The sequence below is a fragment of the Urocitellus parryii genome, chromosome 8, assembly GCF_045843805.1.
Source record: "Urocitellus parryii isolate mUroPar1 chromosome 8, mUroPar1.hap1, whole genome shotgun sequence".
Classification (NCBI taxonomy): Eukaryota; Metazoa; Chordata; class Mammalia; order Rodentia; family Sciuridae; genus Urocitellus; species Urocitellus parryii.
In genome coordinates this window covers 102,544,297-102,547,169 of record NC_135538.1, presented here as the reverse complement: position 1 = coordinate 102,547,169, position 2,873 = coordinate 102,544,297, and the positions used below count along the sequence as shown (strand labels likewise).

Genomic DNA, 2,873 nt, shown 5'->3' with positions numbered 1-2,873 from the left:
TCTTGGGTCCAGAGCAATGGAGTCAGCCAATTATAGACTGAAACCTCTAAATCTGTGAGCCCCAAATAAACTGTTCCTCCTCTAAATTTGTTCTTTTTAGATCTTTTTGACCACAGTGGTGAAAAAGTGAACTAAAACATATTTTACATAAATAGACATTTAAGCCTTAATAGTTATGGTTTTATTAGGTCCTCTTTTTTAAGAATAGGTTTTTGACTATTATGAAGTGGATGGGAATTTAAGGATACTAGTGGAGAATGGTAGTGACATATTGCATAATTTGGTCTGTGGACAGATAATATAGAGCAGTTTAAAAGACTCCATCCCGGAGCCCAGGTTTGCGCGCCTCTCCTGCTTGGCTCCCTCTGCAGCTCCTCTGTGGGACCCTGGTGTGTGGCTGCTTCGCTCAACAGCTCAGAGCACAGCCTGGGTGTAAAGAATTCAGATACATGAAGTTGATTTCCATGGAAACCTCGTCATTCTCTGATGACAGTTGTGACAGCTTTGCTTCTGATAATTTTGCAAACACGAAACCTAAATTCAGGTCAGATATCAAGTGAGGAACTGGCAATTTTTTTTTTTTTTTTTTATGAGGACTCTGATAATGAATCTTTCTGCGGCTTTTCAGAAAGTGAGGTGCAAGATGTGTTAGACCATTGTGGATTTTTACAGAAACCAAGGCCAGATGTCAGTAACGAACTGGCCAGTATTTTTCATGCTGACTTGGATGATGAATCATTTGGCGGTTTCTCAGAGAGTGAGATACAAGATGGAATGAGATCGCAGGCAAAACCGGGAAGGCTGTAAGACCCGCAGCCAGTATAGGACCCGCAGCCAGTACAGACTTTCTGGACCTCTCAGGGTGGCGATGAAGTTCCCAGCAGGAAACACCAGGAGTGCAGCCAACAAAAAAGTAGCACCCCCCCCCCAAGCCCTCAGAAAATTTCACTACTGACTCCAATTCTGATTCAGAAGATGAAAGTGGCATGAACTTTCTTGAGAAAAGGGCTTTACATATAAAGCAGAACAAAGCAATGCTTGCAAAACTCATGTCAGAATTAGAAAGCTTCCCTGGTTCCTTTCCTGGAAGATGTCCCCTCCCAGGCCCAAGATCAGTAAATGAGTCAAAGAGACCCTGAAGGCATACATTCCCAGGTGTAGCTTCCAGGAGGAACCCTGACCCGGAGAGCTCATCCTCTGACTAGGTCAAGGTCCCAGATCCTGGGGTCCCTTAGTGCTCTTCCCACAGAAGAGGAGGAGGAAGAAGAGGAAGATGATAAGTTTATGCTGGTGAGAAAGAGGAAGACTGTGGACAGATACATGAACGATAATGATAGACCCAGAAGTCAGCGCCCAGGATCCATGAACCTTCCGCTTATAATTCGCCCAGGGGAAGAAATCACAGAGGATGAGTTGGAGAACATCCTGCAGCAACTCTCGAGAGAAGATATAGAACCGTTCACTGGGACCTACTTGTCTTCAGTGCCCACAGAAAACCATTGATACCAAAACAAACTGCAGAAACCCAGGCTGCTGGGGCCTTCGAGGCCAGTTCTGTGGTCCCTGCCTTCGAAACCGTTAAGGTGAAGAGGTCAAGGATGCTTTGCTAAATCCAAACTGGCACTGCCCACCTTGTCGAGGAATCTGCAACTGCAGCTTCTGCCGCCAACGAGATGGACGGTGTGCAACTGGGGTCCTTGTGTATTTAGCCAAGTATCATGGCTTTGGGAATGTTCATGATTACTTGAAAAGCCTGAAACAGGAATTTGAAATGCAAGCGTAATACCCACCAGATGCTGGCCTTCTGCTTCTCACACTGCCCTTAAAGTTCTCGGTTTTGTCATTGATTAAGAGTCTTGACGATCAATCTGCTTTATGGGAAACTAGGGTCAAGTTATTCTCATTAGACTGGCACATGTTTCTGGAAATTCACGGGAGACATGTGGCTGGTTACACTTCACCCTCCTGTAGTTTCTCCTCTGCTTCCCCTTTACCCCATCACATAGCTCCTCTCTCTTTTTCCAGGAGTCCTCTCTAGTCACTTAGTTTCAGAATTCTTTTTAAATGAGAATTTTAAAAGCATATTTGATTTAATTGGTGTTGAAATAGCCCTGAAATCTACCCATAAACCCTGAGCACTTAAAAACACGGTATAAAAGTATTAACTGTTCTGTCCAGTCCCAGAGAGCAGCCCTCTAACTTGTTTATACAAAAACAATGGTTATGACTTTAATGTTCACACTAATTGACATTTTTTAACAGAAACAAGGCATGAAAATCTTAGAACCATGTGGGAAAACTAGGTAATTGTTGGGAAATGGAGTACATTACTGTGAATGCCTCTCATGAGAATATCCCATGTATTATGGTTACTATATAACTTGTCACAGTTGAGACTGTGTTGCCTCTGATTTCTTCCACCCTAAAGTGAAGTGGTGCATCCTGTTTACAATCTTCCAAAGGTCTGTGGGCAACATGACACTGCACTACTTAAAACAATTGTCTTAAGAGAAATTCTGGGAATTTAGGATGGGGAAACCTCAGAGTAGTCCTATAAATTCTTGCTGTAAAAGTTTTTAGAAACTTGATAATAACTAGTCTGTTGTTCTTTGCAGTTCCTTATATTATCCCTGGGTGTTGCTGTGTACAGGGATTTTGTTCAGGTTTTAAGCACTTTTTTATAACAATGAGAAATGCCGTTTCAGAGATGAGTAACTTTCAATGGTTTTTGAACTTGGTATCTCTGCCACTGTAGTTTCTAATGGGCAGATTTCTTGGAATCCTAAATTGTGATTCAGCCTTATTAGATATGTAATTGGGAAGCTTTAAATGTTTAGAGGTTATGCAAATTGGTACTTACTTGGAGTCTGCCT

The 2,873-nt window shown here is 42.5% G+C and overlaps 1 pseudogene; it reads left to right on the top strand.

Moving 5' to 3' along the window:
- Window positions 1–440: 440 nt before the first annotated feature.
- LOC113201536 (cell division cycle-associated protein 7-like) lies at window positions 441–1,783 on the top strand (annotated as a pseudogene).
- The last annotated feature ends 1,090 nt before the right edge of the window (window positions 1,784–2,873 follow it).